This window comes from Heterocephalus glaber, unplaced genomic scaffold, assembly GCF_053883595.1.
Source record: "Heterocephalus glaber isolate CG9 unplaced genomic scaffold, H.glaber_assembly_v1.0 deba00000331, whole genome shotgun sequence".
NCBI lineage: Eukaryota > Metazoa > Chordata > Mammalia > Rodentia > Bathyergidae > Heterocephalus > Heterocephalus glaber.
Genome location: NW_028258142.1, coordinates 4,065,804 through 4,084,536, shown reverse-complemented (window position 1 = coordinate 4,084,536; position 18,733 = coordinate 4,065,804). Strand labels below are relative to the sequence as shown.

The 18,733-nt window shown below is 45.2% G+C and overlaps 1 protein-coding gene and 1 pseudogene across 2 annotated transcripts in view; one reads left to right on the top strand and one right to left on the bottom strand.

Moving 5' to 3' along the window:
* The window catches only part of Znf516 (zinc finger protein 516), a 115,635-nt gene that overhangs the window by 71,777 nt on the left and 25,125 nt on the right, over positions 1-18,733 (bottom strand). The gene's annotated exons all lie outside the window — the stretch shown is intronic.
* LOC147830011 (U2 spliceosomal RNA) lies at positions 7,063-7,142 on the top strand (annotated as a pseudogene).

The window sequence follows — 18,733 nt, the reverse complement described above, 5'->3', positions numbered from 1 at the left end:
GAAAAAGGCACAACACCCTGCACACTCATAGTTCTTAAGTAATTCTGAAGACTCTGCTACACCATTCACAAGTGTCCATAAAGGATGATAAACATCAGAGAGTTCTCCAGTTCAAGAGAAGTAAACTGCTTCAGCCACTGACAAAAACAAGGCAGGAGTCACAAGGGGTAGCCCACAAGTGCACCTGGAAATAAAAGTGAATTTTTCAAGTGCAAAGTGCTGCAGGAATCCACTGAAGAGCGCTCTGTGCCTCTATGTTCCTTTCTGCCTTCTCTCCCAGAGCCTCGGGTGCTGGGGTGCAGCGTTGAAGAGCCTGCCTCTGCGCAGTGCAGTGCGATGAGCCTTCCTCTCACTACCCTTGCTCCACCACAAATCTGCACAGAGCTTCTTGGGCTGGCCTTCTCTTCACTCCCAGCTCATCCCCTCCTTCCAGGGGCTGTGTCGTGAAGCAAGGTGAGAAACCATATGTTTTAAAGGCCCTGCCTGCACCCCCTCTTCTAAAACCCACCCGACCCCTCCTCGCAGTGCCCTACTCAGATCCAGGTGGTGGTATGACCACAATGAGCACCTGCCATTCTGCAGGCCACCTGCCTGCCAGGCCCCTCAGGCCAGAGCATTCAATTCAGGAGGGTCCAGAACCCAGGCCACAGGGCTGCCCCCTCACAGCTCAGGCTCAGTGGGGTCAGGCTGCAGGATATGGGTGCTATGGCTGTTGCTCCTAAGGACCAAAGAAAAGGGCTCTGCTATCCGAGATGTCCCCGTCCACTTCCTCAGAACTGCCTTGATATTCGAGGTTTGTAATCCCCACAGACCTGGCCACAGACCAAAGACAGTTTCCATTTTTCACTAGGCCTTCCCCCCAGAACTGCTTAAATCTCTGCCCCTAAGCTATCAGGGCCTTGCAGCTTATAAGAAATGTTCCCCGGAACAGCCTTCGGTGACCCAACCAGCCCTTCTTTCTCTGTTTCCTACTTCTTCACTGCCCACCTTGTATTGTAAAAATATACCCCACCATAAATCCCTGTGAGGACTACACAGGATATGCCTTTAGAGGACTTAAAAAAAAAACATTCTGAGGGCTGGGGATTTAGCTCAGTGGTTCTGCTGCCTGCCTCGCAAGAGCAAGGACCCAAGTTCAATCCCAGGTACAAAAAAAAAAAAAAATTCTGAAGGGGAAAAAAATACATAAATGTAAAAATGGAACAGTTTAAGCCCCAAACACTATTGCCTTAAGGAAAAGTGGACAGGCACGAAGCTGCCCACCTCAGCTGTGAGGACCATCAAGTGCTCCCTCCTGGCTCCCCCTGCTGCCCATTGGTGACTAAGCAACAGTCAAAACTAATTCCCTGCACCCCACCCCCACCACGGTGAGTAGAATCAAAAGGCCTCTAAGGGCCCGGGATTTAGCTCAGTGGTTCTGGCGCCTGCCTTACAAGCGCAAGTTCCCGAGTTCGATCACCGGTACCAAAAAAAAAAAAAAAAAAAAAAAAAAAAGACCTCTGTCTTTCTGGCTGCTATTGAAGACAAGGCCTCCACCTCCAAAAAAGAACAGGACCCCCCACCCCAACTTTCTGCTGAAGACGTACTATGGGTGGCTGCTCCCCTGGAAGGATCATGAGGATGTTCAGAGCCACCCCACGGCACCCTGAGTGCCTTTAAAAGCCTCCAGCCTCTGCTGGCCAGGAGGGTCTCCAATGGCTTCCCCAGCAACAACGCACACAACATCCAGCCTTACCACACCTGCAGCTCCACACTACCTCTGTTTTATCTTCTCAGATAAATTCACGCCACATCCAAGTTGGCAAATCAAGCCTTCCTGAAACATACCAACCCATAAATAATCAGCAGCCTGATAGAACTAGCTGGTTGCCCAGACCTGAGGGACTGAGAACTGTTCTCCAGCCACATGACACGAGGATGTACGAAGAGGGTTGGGGACTGACAGCGACGGCGGCATGCACTTCAACTTGTTTAGGACACAGGAGTCCCACGCATGTGAGCGCAGAGTCCACCCTAAGGGTACCGTGTGTCCTCACGAGTCACAGCTCTGTTGTTCTACAAGACGCATTACAAACTTTTTCCAAGGCTGAAACTGGGAAATTGCCAAAAGAGACTGTGATTTAATTGGTTCAGCACAGAAACGACTCACTGATTAGGGTTTTAAATAGATTTCCAATCCACCACTTATTCTGTATGAGTTCCTCTAGAGATGGAATGAGCAATACTTTGAAGAAGGTAGATGATTTCATCAATTAATTTATTTAAAAAACAGGAAAAAAGAAAACATTAAAAGAAAATGTGTCTTTACTGAATAAAAATGCATGGTGGTGGAGATGCAGAGGGAAAACACACGACAGCAAAGTAAGTCACATAAACATGCGCAGTCCCAAGTCTAAGATATACATCTGACTGCTGCTGTCCCTCAAAGAGTTAATTTCTTCCTTCACGTTTTCTCTCTTTTGTCGCCTAGACCATATGACTACATTGAAGTGACTCTCTCCATATTTCTGACATTCACTGGATTTGGGATGCATTTAACCTCTGGGCAAATAAAATATTCAATTAATAGATCTCTTCAGCCAGTAGGAGCCTGGGAACAAACCCTGTGCAGATGCATCTCTCTCAATGTTCACCTTGGTGATGGGTGGAAAGAGCCCCAGTGTGATAAACCCTGGACCCCAAAGGCAAGGCCCTGGGTATACAGCCAGGAAGAAAAGCACTGTCGGCAGCCCAAGATTGTTACAACATGAATGTGGGTGGACTGTCTCCCTCAGCATCTCTGAGGCCCACACCCGACAGCCTGCTCCTCAGAGCTGTCCCAGCACTTCCCAGCCCAGGGCAAACTCCAATTGAACAAGGGTTTCATCACAACAATTACTTCCTGTGTGCCTACTCAGTACAAAGACAGGTCAGAAGCAGAAGAATCAAAGATAAGTAAGGAATGGTGCTTAGCACCAACGCACTCCCAACTCAGACTGGGAGGCAAAACTGCAAACACGCAATTACAAAACAACATGCTGGCCATGCACCCATGGGACCGAGAGAAGTTTCCAGAAAGCGTGGGAGGGAGCAATGAATTTGCAAGGACTGACAACGTCCACCCAGAAAACTGGGCCTCGGAATCAATTGTGTCCTCCACACCAGCTGCACCAATGGCACATGCCAGGCCTGCCTGGCTTCTCCCTCTGGCCAATCACTCCTGAATCCACAAGCCCTCACATCGACCTGTGGTTCCAGAGTGCAAATTAGCCCAATCCCCTGGAGACTTCCAGTCCTTCACATGCCTCCCCCACCCAAAGAAGAGGCCCAAAAGCCCCAGCTCAGCCTACAATGGCCTGAACCCATGCTGGAGCCTGCAACCCCAGTCTATGGCCCTGTTCCTATGCCTTTAGGATTCACACCCATCCCTACCCATCCACCCCAGCGATGGCTTTCCTGACCCTCTCCTGCCATTGGACAGACAGATGAATAGACACAGTAAATACCCCAAGAACACACTGGTAAGAATGATCAGGCTACCAGGATCAAAACCTATTTCTGCCATTAACAGATCAGCCATGTGATCCTGAGCAGGTATCTTAGCCTCTCTCTGTTCCTCAGTTCATTTCTTCATCTCCAAAATGTAATGACAGTACTGATACCTACACTGCAATACCTTTGTTGAGGTTTAGATCAGTGCATGCAAGACACAATGTTTAGCACTCAATAAATGATCAATACATCATAGATTATTAACAAGTAATTGCTAAATAAATGAGTGAATGAAATATAAGTGCAGTGCCCAAATATACCTGGTCACTGGCATTTGCAATATTTGGCTGAATAAATTCAAAGAGACAAAGTAATAGCTTAGAAAGCTAATTAGAAACAGCTGAATACTAAGGTATACGTATTTAGCAGTGTTATGCTACAACAGGTTACTTAATATAATTAAAAATTCTTTCACCAACAACTGTAACCATCTACAACAGATAGGTTCAAATGCATTTTAGCTCCAGAAGTCTGTAAACAATAAGCTTTAATATGGACTCAGTGTCAGATGATACTTGGGAATAACATTACTTTTGTGAAATGGGTAAGACAGGAAAATGTCTTTATTCTTTGGAAATGTGTGATGAAATATTAAGGGGGTATTTACAGAGAGAGAGAAAGAGGCAAATACATCAAAATGCTAACAACTGCTGGGTCTACCTGTTACTCTTCCCATGTTTATGGATTCTGGAAGTTTTTCACCCAAGTTACTTAAACCCTTCTCGCCATCCCAGTAACCAATGAAGGCAGAGCAGCTCTGCGGGGGGGCCCCCCCAGCTGCTGCCCCCCCCCAGCTGCCGCCCGCCCTTCCGCCCCTCCGCCCCACTCCCCTCCCCTTCCCAGGCCCAGGAGGCCCCAGGGCACTAGGCATGCACTTTGGGAAATTACCTTTCCTTAATTCTAGTCTTCAAAAGGAAGTCAAAGAAAAATTATAGGAATGAAACAATTTGTTTTAATGGATTTTGCTTTAAAAGTTGTTTTCTGGCGTCTGAGAGGCCTGCCCAGAGACCCTGGGGAGAGCCACAACCTCTGCCGGCCAGCAGGATGGAAGAGGGACCCCACGACCACCGGCACAGTTCAGGAATCTGAGCTTACTCTGGCCCAGGACTGCCCTTTCCCCCTCACTTCTCAATATTAAAAGACCAATAACACTGCTGAGGTTCTTCTTCCGTATTTCAAAAATAAATTCTGACCAGTTAAATACTGCACTGTCAGGCAAGGAATGTAAATATATTTTCACCTAAACGTGTCTATGCATCGGTAGTAAATCTCGGTTCTGTGCTGGACTAAATTCTCCAAATCTAGCAAAGCTGACCTTATCATTAGACTCATCTATAAAAGGAGTCAGGGACCTAAATTTTAAATAGGCTGTAAATATTCAGTGCAATTTCCAAAACAACACAACTCTTGAAGTTTGCTGAAAGTGCCTGGAGCTGGATTCACTGGAGGACAGGCGGAACAAAGGGCCCGCGGGAAAACTGAAAGTGCCCTTTCCTGCTCCGAGTTTGCTCCGCCAGGACCTGCTGGTGTGGGAAGCAAAGCTGAAGGCCCTGCTACTTTTCAAGTTACCACTGAGTTTGGTGTTTCTTTCAGCTCTGATTCATTAATTAACCCTAACACGATACTAAACAGGCGCTGGCTCCCTTGAAAACATGTGCTTCTACTTGTTCTTGGCTCTTTCCCTTCTGGTGACCTTCCAGTGTGGAGCAGGGCATCCAGGGGGTGCTGATGTTAGCCAGGGTTGGACAAGGTCCTATTCCCCTGTGCACTCACCCCTGAGAACAGGACTATGAGGATGGGCTGCAGGGGAATCTAAGGCTCAGTGGGGCAGGGGAAGTGCCCCCAACCAAAAAAAGAAATCAATGAAAAAAGAAAAGCGCAACACAGAACACTTAAAATATTTACAAGGTCGTCTGTGAAGGAGTATCATGGCCCCAAAGGCAAGTCACAAAAAGAAAAGGGCAACTCCCTCTGGGAGCAGATGTGAAGGGCCATTCCTGGAAACGGCCACTCCGGGCTGCTCGAGGGAGGTCGGCCCTGCCCTGCCGTAGGGGCAGGCCCAACACGACCCCCACGCCGAGTGGGAGCAGCCAGGCTGTGCTGCAGGACACTGTGCACGCTTGTCCTCCTGGAGACAATGAAGCAGCCTCAGGAGTCACACTGTAGTATTATGAACCATGAATTAAAATACATCATTAACATCCTGGACAAGCTTATCTTACTACTGAGACAAAAAGCCTATTCTCTGGGCAAACGAGGAAAATTCCCTAACAACAATGAAGAGTTCCTCTCCCTACAAACCATTCTGTACAAGATTAACAATTGTCTCTTACAGTCCCCAGACCAGGGTCCCACAGAGCCCCATGAAGTGGTGCATTCACTGCTGGGGAGTGCACAGGGCCAATGACAAGGCCTGGAGGCTGCTGCTGTCCTCAGACCAATCAATAATCCATTATGAACGAGCTGCATTTCCACTCGAACAAGAAGACATGAATAACAGGCGACCAGAATTGGCTGCATTCACAAGAAGCCCCACCCCCCCACCCGGGGAATGAGGACACAAACCCCACTATTTCAGGGTGCAGCCAATAGCCCCAAAGGCCTCAGCCTGCCCCCCATCAAACCTGGTTTGGAAGCAGCTCAGGACTTTTCTGCCAAAAACATTCACTTGAAAGGTAAGCCTCAAGCATGCTTTGTTCAGAATACAAGGCAGTGTGAGCAAAAATGGCAAAACTCCGTTGTCTTCAACAAAGATTTCCTTTAAATGATTTTGTACCCCTCAAATAAATCAAAGCAAGTGCCAACATGAAGTAAACTGCCCATAGTAAGTAAATTCAAATGCAGTAAACTGTCCATAACAAGGCTTTATTACACAAACTCTGTGATCATTTAAGCAATGCTTTCTTCAATATCTGAAACTCATACCACAGCTTTGGAGTCATTGTCTATTTATAGAAAAAATGCATATAAGACCTACATGTTATTCTTCTGCAAGTAGGTTACCTTTTATAAAGTTGTTTACCATGAAACCGTCAAAAACCCAAACAAATTCCTGATAAAGAAAAGAGTGACTCCACCTTCCAGACTTGAGTCCAAGAGAAAAACATTTGCTAATGGAAATATAGCAAAATAGTTTTTTAAAAACATAAAATAGCATTCAGATGTAAGCTGCTCCTGTGTCCTTTTACTAAAATATAAAGATTAGCAGCCAAATCCAATGGGGGGGGCAGTGAAAATACACAGTATAATTACTGATTACATTCAGAATAGCCCAAGAATAAATTAAGAAGGATGTGGGAATTTTCTTTCCTCAGTTATTAATAACATATCCTGGGAAATTAGAAGGAATTCTGGAAACTTTAATAAAGCTGACTCTGAACAGAAATGGGGGCAGAGTTTCTATATGAAAGAGAAGAAGCCTCTTGAACCATGTCTATCTCCTGCTTCCTAAATTGATGCATTCTCATGACTTCTTATTTACTATTTACTTATTATTTCCTAAGTCTTGTATTAAGTAGTTATTAGCTTACCATCGCTTCTCGGCCTTTTGGCTAAGATCAAGTGTAGTAGTTAGCTTACCAATCTATTTGTCACTAGCAAAGTAAACTTCACAAAACTAAAAAATAGGGTAGCGGGTGCCAGGATCTGTTCCATAATTTTCTGCAGCTAAATAAATGCTTTTCTCACCCCCTCATCCACCACAAAGAGCTGGTGTTATGGATCCAGAGGTAAATCCAGTCTTCCTGGAGCTGTGGCACTGCTGGATAGTTAATGATCTTGTCAACATTTCCATTAAGAGCCCCATTTCCAGAAGCTTAGAACCGTACCCCCCCCAGTAGGCAGCTTAGATGAAGCCCTGTGGTTGCCACCACACATTCCATAGACAGACAGATTGCTCACTATTCATGACATCAGCCAGGAAAGCACTAGGTTTTTACTTTTGGCTCTTTTCACATCCTGCACTGTCATTAAAACCAAAGTTGAAAGCTTGAGGAACACCAGAGAAAACGAAGACTCGTACATTTTTTAAAACAAACATAGAAAATCAGATCTCCCTCAGTAAATGGCAGAAAGAATCCAATTTAGGAGCAGCTGAGAGGTGTTCACAGACCTTATTCTCACAAGCACAGCAATTTTTACCAACTCAGTGTCTAACATAAACATTTTTCCAAATTCTTTTAGAAATTAACAGAAGTGAAAACAAAACAATTATGCAGAAACTCACATTTCCTTACTATGGAACATTTCCTAGTCATTACCAGACATATATTTTTGAAATTTCCATTACTTGAATATAAAATATATTTTAACTGAAATCTGTTTCTACAAATAAGCAGCATTTATGCCATGAAAACAACAGCAAAGAACAGTATTCACAAGCACTACCCTATTTTCCAACTTTTTACCTAAAACCAAGTTGCTGTATCTCTATGTAAGAAAACAGATTGCAGGTATTACCTATACCTATCTAACGTTATCCTCGGCTTTTTGTGAAAGAGCCTAGAAGTCTTGGCTACCAACTAATGAAAGAAAGAACTGTGTCCAAGAATACAAGGAGAGATAATCATGTGCAGTAAGCCATAAAACATTCTGTTAAACATTACCTTCCAAAGTAGTACGGTTTAGCACAAATGTCAGCCCCCCAAAATCCTTTCACTAAGAGCTCACAGGGGAAAAACAAACACTTCAATAATCAATTTTACTGAAATCTCAACAATCACTCACACATCTGCTGCAAAAACACCCTGAATTGAGGATATTTTGATAGGATAGCTAAAAGGCATATCATATAAGGCATTAAGATTTTGTTTGTCATTATACAAACACCATACTTTTAAGAGTCAAAATTATAAAAGAGAAAATCTCCTCCAAATGTTTTACTATATAGAGCATTTACTACACCCAGTTTAAATTTTTCCAGATCCATTACTGCCAGTAACTACTGTAACACGACCTAGTTTATCACTAACAAACACAGCACCTTTGGAAGGAGCTGGATATTTCAGCCACAGAAGGAAAGTGGTCTATCAGAGAACATTTACAAAAAGCAATTCTTAACAAGAATGTGATGTCACATCTCCAATAGGACTTAACATGCTTGTCTGAAAGTAAATTTTTAAATATGCTTAATGATGTATTCCAAGACCTGAGTTTTTCAGATAAAACAGAACGTATACTTTCCTTGCATAGAAGGAGCAGGAAAAACAAGCAAAATGCGACTTTAAATCCCCATAAAACACTGTATAATTCAGCTGCAAAAGTTGAGAAAAGGCCACACATAGAGGGAAGAAAAGGCTGTGCACATGAAGTGATCCTTGCAATCTAGCAGAAAGAAGGGAGTATTTCTGCAAGCCAAACATTTTACTCACTCTAGCTTTTGGTATAAGTAACTATAAACTGTAACAAGGCATACTTTTTAATTTCTAAGGGTCTCGCCCCACCCTTTGGCCCCTTGGAGGACAGCTACCGACCCCCTGAGCTGCAATGTTACACTTCAATGAGGGCAACACAGTTCTAGGTCAAACAGAGACAAACAGCAACCACATCAGTTGCTTGCAAACATTTTCCAAGAACCAGAAGACTACATCACTAATGGATGACTACATTGGATAGTCCCTTTGTCACAGCAAGGTCCATATTTATTTTTTTAATTAATTTTACTGGTACATTTTAGGTGTACAATATAATGACATTCACCATTGGAAATTTGCACCTTTGCATAGTCTCTCTTGGTTCTTATTTTTCCCCCTTCCCCTGCCCTCCCTTCAACCCCTCCATCCCCCCCTATTTACAAAGACTTTGTTTCCTTTTTTTCATTTTCTCATATTAATCCCATTCCCTTCTTTCCTTTCCCCTACCCCTCCCACTTCCCCTTCCCTTTGTCCCTTTTCTTCCTATTTCACATGATCTATTATACCTTTTAGTCCTTATTTACACTTTCAGTTTCTCACTCTAGAGAAACTATTATTTACACGTGTGTTCTATTTATTTCACTTAAGAGCATCGCCTCAATGTGCATCCATTTAACTATAAAAGTCTATAATTTCTCATTTTTATGGCTGAGTAGTACTCCATTTTATTTTTTTTAAAAAACCCACATTTTCTTTATCCAGTCTCCAGTTGATGGGCAATTAGGGTGCTTCCAAGTTTTAGCTATTACAAACTGTGGTGCTATGAATATGGATGCACATATATCACTGCGGTATGATTCTTTTAATTCTTTGAGGAAGATGGGTCAAATGAGTCAAATAGGACTTCCAGTCCTAGTTCTCTGAGGTATCTCCATACTGATTTTCACAGTGGTTGCACCAGTCTACACTCCCACCAGTAGTGGACCAGTGTTCAAGGTCCATATTTAAAATTAAGGCCAGAACTGTAGGAAGTCAATGCAATTTAATAAGTTCTGCATTCTATGGACACTGTCATGTTCCTCTCCCTTTGCTTTCAACTCCCCCACCCCCACAACTCTGGATCCTGCTTCTCTTATTCAACACAAATGTCTGGGAAGGATGTGCACAGTGATGCTAGGAGACAGATGGAGATGGGAAAGGCACATGCAGTAAGGTGGGGACCTCAACGTGGGGCCTCCTGGGCTTCTGCTCGTACTTCACACACAACAGGCCAGGGAAGGATGCAACTGGAGCACATGCTTGTTTCCAGATACTATTCTACTTGACTCAAGGAAATCACTTACATATGAGCGCTTAAGAAAAGCCACAGTATCTTGCTACTGAAAGAGAAGGTCGCTCACAAGGTCACTGCTCACCACAACTACGTGAGTCTGTGTCACAGAGAGGATAGCACTGCTACACACATAGGGCACACATGCCTCTGTGGGACAGAGGCAGGTCAGCACAAGGCTGGCCCGTCAAGCTAACCAGCACTGACAACCAAAACGGATAGCTCCCAAGTATCTGTCTCCAACCGTGGTATCCGAGGGAACCACCATACCTGATTCTTTACTTCGCACACCAGGTACCAAGGATGCCAAAGGTACCCAAGCCACCTGCCCACACCCACCAGAGACTGCTCTCCTGGCCCACAAGCTGTCCCAGTTGTTTCTCCCTCAAGGGAGAGGTGGCAGGTTTCATCCCTAAAGGGTTAGCACCACACCTGCCCCTTGCTCAGGGCTCACACTCCTGACCGCAGTCCTTGGCGGCTTCAACTGCTAAAGAAGAACTCTTTCCTTTTCCCTGCCATTTTAACCCTGGGCACCTACTCAGAGACCTTGTTACAAAGTCAATCTCCACCACCATTAGGAACTGTGGCCAAGAGGAATGAGCTCACTGGAGACGTGGCTCAGTGAGAAAGCCCAGAGTCTCACCTCTCTTTATGCATCAGTAACTGACAAAATCAAGCTAAATATAAGAAGTGCTAAGTCACGGAAACTGGCGTGTTAAAAGTTGGGACAGGGATGGGCCAGAGCCAGGTGGGCCTTCCTGGTCCTCTTCAATCGGAAGAGGAGCCTACCCACACATTTGGACCACCAGGACGTGTACTGTCATCTAGACAGCCTCACCCAACTGTAATGCTCCAGGACCCACAATCTCTCTGGGACACCAGAACCAAGGATCTAGGTTTAAAATGGGCTGCCACCCCTGAGTGCCTATAAGCCCATCAAAAGACACAGCTCACTGAGCCAATACAAGGCTCTGGGCTCCAATCCTAAACACAACTACGGTTGGGCTCTCAGCTCTCTACTCGAAGTCCTATTTCAAATTATTCATTTCAATGCTGTTTTCTATTTCCTGTTTTGTATTTACTCTGAGTTTTTGTTTTCTCAGAATCATTTTGCTGCGCTAAACAAGCGTCTGTCAGAGAATGCTGGGAGGCCAAGTAAGTGACATAGGTGCTGCCTGCTTTGTCCGTAACAGTGAAGGCCACAGAAGAGGAAGCCCATGCTACCTCAGCCTCTCTTCTCTTCTGGCCTTAATAAACTGATAAGGGAATAGAAGGGTCAGGCAGGCAGCCAGCCAGCACAACAAAGCACAAAAAGGAGGATAAAAAGGCACTGATTCTTAAGCACTTATGGGTAAGTGTATATGACACAGCATATGTGGCACAGAAAAAAATCTGCATATGTTCTTGTACCTAAGAACTTCCTTTCTGGAAAGTTCTCAACAGAGAGATGAAAACAACTTCAGCTTTTTCTGAACTGCCTACATTTTAGACCTGCACAGTATTTGCTCTCTTAGTAAAGGTAATTTTGTCAAACCTGCTCTCAAGTATCTTGAGGAAAACTGCTACCCAAATAAGAGGAAATCTAGAAACAAGAGCAAACTGCACTTTACCCACCACTGCCTGGTGTCTCATGCACAGGCTGACACTGAGATACTAAGAAGGCGTCACTCCAGTCTTCGAATCTAGCAGGAAAACTCCTTCCACCACAGGACTCAGAAGGCTGGGAAATGAACGTACTTTCTCCTGGGGATCAGGGTTCCTCAACTTCAACCCCCAGTAGAGCTCACTGCTACTGGCGTGAAAGGGAAGTACTTGTGTCCGTACTGCTACTGACACACTTGACCTCGCATGCTGGGTACCCAAGCTAACTGTGTAAAGGGCTGTTTCTCTCACGACACTTCATAATCATTTACTCCGCTGAGTGCTACTACAGCTCTGACTCCTAACATGTATAAGAACTTACAGAAAAACTGCCCTATAGGAAAAATTTCAAAAAGAGAACATGGTAGGAACCACAGCAGTTTGAATTTTTAAGAAACTGCTGGTTCTCTCAGAGGTGACCTGATGTTCGTGGACAGACATTTAGGATCCTATCTCTAAGACAGCTAAGCACACATTCCCTCCCCTAGGAGAGCCCATAAGGTCCCCAGCTGCGGTGGATGGAGGGGCAAGGGCCCGAAGTCCACCAAGCAGGCAGCAAATGGGTGTGTGGGTATGGGTGTGTGCATGTCAGCACACAGGCAGGTAGGGATTGGGTAAGGACCCAACACTTCTGCTAATGGAACCAGCATCAAGGTCTTGACACAGGCTCTAGAAGACTCCAGCTAGTGTCCCTGACTCCCACACAGGCAGGCTTCCCTTCTGGGCAGTGTCTTGCCTCAAGGATAGCTTGGGAAGCACACTGGCCTCGGGGCCTGCCACAGTGTAGATGGATGCTTCACTGTCCTCTCAACATCGCTGTTCCGCCTTATCCAGCCATCTGAGGACAGTGGTTCTTTCTTCCTGCCAGGGGACTCCATCCACCAGCTAGAGAAGGCCATATGCTGGCTGGCTCCTGACCTCAGCCCAGTGTGTGGGTCCCTGGGCAAGTGCAGGCACAGGAGGGACACCAGCCCTTCTGTGCTCACTGGAGACACATTCCAGTACTAAGCTTGGTTAGTGTGAAATGGCAGCATCTGCAATGCTCTGCAGGCCCAATGTGCACACAGCTGTACTCTCTCAGGCCCTCAAGCGGGGATAGCACAGGAGACAGAACTAGAAACCCACAGGGCACACAGGTATTTTTCCTAGAGAGCAGGAGCTCTCCTGTTACAAGTCAGGGTGATCCAAGGGGCAGCTGCAGAGGACAATGGTCAACCTCCCACAAAACATGTTGTTAACAGCCTGTAGGTCAACAAATGGGAAAGATTAAGCTAATGATAAAAAAAGTCAGGTGAGGTCTGTTACACAGGAGACCTTCTTTGAGTCTCACTAGTCCCAAATAATGGACAATCACGTTCAAATCACTACCCTGTCTTTTTACCCTGTTGATAATATGCTAAGGAATGAGTTCACCAACAAATGGAAATAATACCCAGAATGCATCATACTGATTTCCATATAGGGTCACACTGGCTGTTAACAGGTCTACCAGATGCCGCCAGAGGCAAAACTCAGCCCTGTCCAAAGAGGCTGACTCTGATCACCCTTACTGTGATCACCAATAATAGCTAACCAACTGTGCGCTGCCCTAAGTGGAGCGAGTATTTCTGCCGGTACTCATGATCCAGTGGGATCCAAGGATCTCTCCGAGGCTCAACCTCGATTTAAAGATGAGCATGATCAGGGCCGAGAATCTGAGCACATCCTTCATGGCTGCAAACCCATTCTATTCCATTCTGCCATCACCATTCCCATCCTTCCAGGCTTCCCAGATTCTAATGCCTGGAATGAATATGTTCAGGTGTTAGAAGAGTACACCCGGACCTCCCAATAAGCAGATACAATTTAAATGCAGAATAACATCAAGCAGGATCACTTTGGGCATGATCAAGTGTGCTAGGGCCATGCAACTCTGAGATTCCAGATCCACATACCAGCAGCAAGCAAGAGACTATGGTTCAGGACAGCTGACATGTTAGCTGCCAACAAGGAACAAAAACGGAGAATCTGGTGGACTCTTTTTTTTTTTTTTTTCTTTTTCCATAGTTTCCAGACTCGTGAAGAGAAAAGTAGACAGGTTTACTCTGCTACAATTTAGGGCCAAGAGTTTCAGGGGTTAGTATAATCAATGTCTACAGTGCTCATCCTTAGAGATCACCAAAACAAAGCTACAGTGAAAATACAGGATTTGTTCTCCAAACTGTAGACTCTATGATACGTTACTGTCTTGCTTGTTAGAAGAGGATGATTATTTGCTCCTTCGTTGTTCCAAAAATGAGAGGGCTTTTCCATGACATAACTGGACCAGGCTCTTGTGGCTAAGACTCAGCTACTCCTTGACACTTCGCAAGTGACAGGACAGTGACTTTGTGATACCTTGTCCACGGGAACAACATCACCATTAATAACGAGCACTATCTTTTCACGCAAATGAAAACTTCCTCTGGCCACTCCCACCTCTGCTATTTCTGAATAGCACACTCCAAACAGGAACAAGAGGGCCACTGGACCAGTGTTTCCATGTCTGGGACCCAGGGGCTTCTGGCACACTGTTTAGAGATCCCAGATCACCCTACATAATATGGCTTTTGAAGGGAACTGGGTCCAGAGGTCATTTATTACTATAATCTCTGCCGTTGTCAGAAATTCGTTGGTAGGACAACGAATGTTTTGCAATATAAAGATCCAAATGTAAAATGAGAAAATGTACCTCAGATGTTTAGGGCACTGGTGAATTCAGAAACTGTGAGTACTTCTGATCCAAGTGCCAAGAGGTGACAAGTGCCTGTCAATGGAAGAATCGGTGTCTGGAGAAGAAGCCAGGTCTAATCACTCTGATTCAACAGGTACTCACTGTTGAGCACCCAACACAGGCCTTGCCAGCTGCAGACATCAGCTCTGCCAACCGGGGTACCACAACAGGGCAGGTTACTGCCTCTACCTGCATTCTCACCTGGACAAGGAGATGCTGACTCCCTGCTCTCCTCCTCTGACTTCAGTCAGATCATATTCCCCAAATCCAAAGGTAAAACATAAATGCACGCTCTTCTTCCCTTTTTCCATCAAAATATCATTTGGATTAACAATAACTTCAACATTTCCTCCTGGCATGTAACTTTTTAACCATTTCTGTCACGGAAGGGTACCTCCAGCCTTCACAGAGGAGCCCATGATGGCCACGCCTGCAGGACTATGACACAAACACAGACACACTCGTGCTATGTATCTGTTCTAGAATACATCAGGACCATGGAAGGCCACAGAGCTCACGGGCTGAGACCATCACCATTGCTTCTGGGTTTTCAAAACTCAAGAGACCCCTTTGTACAAGTCTATCCTTCTCATAACTTTAAGCCAACAAACACACAATTGATGGAGAACAACAGAAGTTTGTGTCCCTTCCATTTCCCAGAAGGAACTGAAAGCCACATTCTTATAGGGCAGAAGGCCCTTACGTACCACAGACACCACAAGGCATACAGACCTGCCTGATAAGAACCAAAACCTTCCCTGAGCTGGCCCACCATGTCTTCACCATACAAGATGGAGCTGTGACAGGCCCTGGAAGTCAATGCTCCACTGACCTCTGCACCCTGGCAGCTCCCTGCTCCATGCCCACGCCTCCCAGGATGGACAATACAGTGGATGCCCCCCGAAAGCTCCTGTCCTGTGCAAACTTGGCAAACAGCAAGTTAGTCTCACTAAGCGCAAACTAATATCCCTGTAGCAATATTTTCCCAATCACATGCAGACACACACACACTCACACACACACACACACACACGTGTGTGTGCATACTCATGTGCATGCATACCAGGCTCCAGAAATTCGTTTTCAGTCTGCCCTCAAAAAGAGGTTAAGGAATTTCATTCTAATTCATTCCATGATCCTATGTGCTCGTAAAAAGTAGGCAGCAGAACAGCCTTCCCAATGATGTGTCCTTGTTTAATAAATTTCTTCTAATTATCATTATGTTCCTCTGAAATTTTTCTAGCAATGCCAATAAAAGTGACCCTTCACCAAAGTCAAAGTAAAAATTTGTTTTTAGCTTGACTACAAGTCCAGGTCTGGGAAACTAAGCTGCGGATGGAACAGCAAGATATCTCACTGAACCAAATGTGCCCCTCCAGTGAACATGCAAATAGAGTGACCATGCTCAATGAATATGCATTATCCATAGGTGAAGTTAGCAAAAGCTGCTCACGGGAGGGCTGAACTCTACTCAGCCTCTCTATGATATTAAATGAGCAAAAATTAGGTATTAAAGCCATCACATATTTTTTAAAAGGTTATTACTTTTCCTTAAAGAAAAAATAGGATGCAAATGCACAAGGCTGTGATGCTACAGCTGCTGGCAACACATGATGGTCAGGCTGAGACTACTAGCTGACTACATACTCATCTCCCCACTGAAATAAGCATTTCACTGAAATTTCGGCCCTCAATCTTCACACGCTGCAGGTATACCAGTGTTCTCACCAGACTTCAAAGTCTTTCCAAATGGATCTGACAGTGAGCTTTAAAACTGACACAGTGTCCTTTAAAAGGTGTATGATAAAATATTTCCACTGCATGAACAATAAGTACTGCATGAAAGTTTATTTTCTTAGTGCTAAACTACACAGACTTTTTTTAAAAAGATCAAAGATAGCGATCCCCCAAACCTCCCTTCCTTCTTGTGATCACATTTTCTCACCTGCAGTCTCAGGAGGAGAAACCAAGCTGCGCGAAATGATGGGCTGGAGAATTCAGAAGAGCCTCTGCAGAACCTTAAGCCAGTATTAAGAAGCACTGCTGGGAGACCCCAAGAGTCACAGAGATGGGGCAGAGCCCCCCAAAACTACACAGTGTGGCAGGCAGGATGACCGGTGGTGCCAGCGGAAATGGCCTCTTAGGTTTGCAAGGCCTCTCTGGGACCTCATGCCTGAACACTTCACATACAAGCTTAAAAGCTTAAAAAGATCCCTTTTTTGGTATGTTGTAGTTGATACAGCTTGTAAGAGCCAGGGATGTGTCTGCAATCACACATTAACACTGTGCCTCACAAGAAGACAGCTGCCCCTCCCCACCTGAGGCTCTCCCCAAGAAAGCAGCTACCCCACCAGAGACCTGCAATGCCTGGCCAGAGCTGAGCTCCATGAGCTGTTCTAGACACACTCGTATCACACAAAAGCGCAATCTCGTCCACACTGTCTGCTGGATACCTTGGCTTTGGTGTCTGCTTGGATTTCAAACTAAGCACTGATGTTTTCCGGCTGAGATTTCTCCTCATGGATAGGCCACTGCCACTGAAAGCAGCGTTCCAGAGTTATGTGTGTGCAGAATCGACTTCCTGCCCCTGGACACCCAGCTTCAAATTTGGCAGTCACAGGCAGAACAAGGAGGAAGAAGCATAAAAGATTTTATTCTTCGGCAGCAAAAGAAGAGCGAGGCTTTAGTCAAGGAAACTCGAAAGAGAAAGAAGCCTTTTTAAAAATCTCTGTGCTGTTTCCCTCAGGCCAAGGGAATCGACCTACATCAGAGAAAGGCCAATTCTGGGACTCTGTGCGGGCACACGGGAAAGGAGTTCCAGATTCAACCACCGCATGAAAGGGGGGGCGGGGGGACACATCTTTCTTCTTTTAAGTTTGCAAGACAAACTTTGGATTTTTACTTTTAAAACCTATCAGGCAATGAAAGACAAAGGAGGGAGAGCTGGGAAGACCAAAAAGGATGAATAAATCTTCAGGCACAACCCCTGATGGGATGGGATGGGATGGGATGAGCAGGGCCTCTCCCTTGGTGGTCTTCCTCCAAAAACCCATTAAGGGGAAAACACATGATGCACCAAATCTGGGGCACATTCTGCAAGATATCTGGCCAGTCCTCCCCACAAGTATCATGGTCATGAAAAGCGAAGACAGACTGAGGAATGGCCACAGGCCAGAGGAGACGGGGCAGAAAGAGCCAGGAGTAGGATGGGCTCCCAGATGGGATCCTGAGGCAGAAAATTCTAAACCTGAGGGACACCTGGGGTCCTAGTTCGTGGTGAGTGCTGGTGCTGCCCTTGTAGACTTGACAAACACGCCTTGGTGGCATCAGAGGTCAGTGGAAGGAAGGCCAGTGTGAGAGACCAGATCTCTCCAGTATCTTTACATCACTATGGTCTGGAATCATTCCAGAAACTTAAAATATAAAATAAAATCACATGGCATTGCACGTGGTACAGAAAACTATGCCATCATTCAAACTAACAAAATATTTTATTAGAGAATATACACTTTTAGAAAGCTGTCTCATTTAAATAAAGTATTTTTGAAAAAAATTAATGAAATAAAAACATCATTCTCCTCTCCCTCCAAAAGACAGGCAGACTTGCATGCTCTCATCAAGGCCCTCCCCCCAAATTCACCCAAAACCTTCTCTCTGAAGCCATTTCTAAAATGTACACATATCAACAGCTAGCATTTTTAAGGGCTTACCACCAGCCAAACACTGTTCTACACCCATTATGTAGAGCTATGGCAGAGCACTTGCCCAGCACAGGCAAGGCACTGAGTTCACTTAAAATAAAATAAAATAAAATAAACCCACTGTATGTATAAACTCACTTAATACGTACACCTCCTTGTGTAGCAATGTACTTGTCCTCTCCGGGCCCAGTTTCCTTATTTGGGAGTGGGGAGAGTGGCCATTAAGGTTAAGCACATTGCTCAACCTCACAGCAGTCAAGTGAGGGGGAAAGAGGGCCGAAGAGGGGTTTGCTTGGGTTCTGGTTGGGAGAAGTGAAAGATACTCCACACACAGATATTTAAGAGGCACCGTGAATGCGGCTGTGGAAGTGAGCAGATGAAGGACGGAAGAGGCAGGTGGGCAGCCACGGGCAACAGAGACTCGGCT